Below are 724 nucleotides of genomic sequence, written 5' to 3' on the forward strand. Positions count from 1 at the left end.
CTTCTCCCAGTCTGTACTCATATCTGGGATTGCCTTGACCCAAGTTACAACATTTTGCACTTGGCCTTGTTAAACCTCAGTAGATTCTCACTTGCACGCTTCTCAAGCATGTGCAGGCCCCTCTGGATGGCATCCCTCCCTTCTGTTGTATCAGCTACACCACTCAGCTTTGTGTTGTGTGCAGACTTGCTGAGGATGCACTCAATCCCACTGTCTGCATCATTGATAAAGGTGTTATAGAGTGCAGGTCCCAAGATGGACCCTTGGAGGACATCTCTTCTGATCCCATTCCACCTGGACATAGAGCCACTGATAACAACCCGGAGCAACAGGTGCCCTTTATTGGTTCAGTCCCTAACTTTAACCTACAAGCTCTCAACCTGTTCATGACTGTTTGTCAGGGGCAGCTCTTCACAATCTATCGACTTCTTAACATAGATGGCAACTCCCCCACCTCTCCAGCTTCACCCATCCCTTCGTAAAAGCTCATAGCCCTCAATCATGGTATTCCAGGTACCTGAGTTATTCCATGCATCAGTGATAGCAATAAGATTGTAGTTTTCCAATTGCACCACGGTTTTCATCTCCTGGTTATTTCCCACACTGCATGTATTGGTATAGAGGCTTTTCAGCTGGGCTGTCATCCACATTACCTTCCTAAAGGAGCCCCCTGTCAACGGTTTACGGGCTGGTTCGGCCCGGTTCCGTGACTAGAAGGGCAGAG

General features: G+C 48.3%; 1 protein-coding gene across 1 annotated transcript in view; it reads left to right on the forward strand.

The window, feature by feature from the left end:
- Positions 1 to 724, forward strand: part of RCL1 (RNA terminal phosphate cyclase like 1) — a gene marked incomplete at its 5' end in the record, with an annotated part of 31,253 nt that overhangs the window by 22,029 nt on the left and 8,500 nt on the right. The gene's annotated exons all lie outside the window — the stretch shown is intronic.

The sequence above is a fragment of the Meleagris gallopavo genome, chromosome Z (assembly GCF_000146605.3).
Source record: "Meleagris gallopavo isolate NT-WF06-2002-E0010 breed Aviagen turkey brand Nicholas breeding stock chromosome Z, Turkey_5.1, whole genome shotgun sequence".
Taxonomy (NCBI): domain Eukaryota; kingdom Metazoa; phylum Chordata; class Aves; order Galliformes; family Phasianidae; genus Meleagris; species Meleagris gallopavo.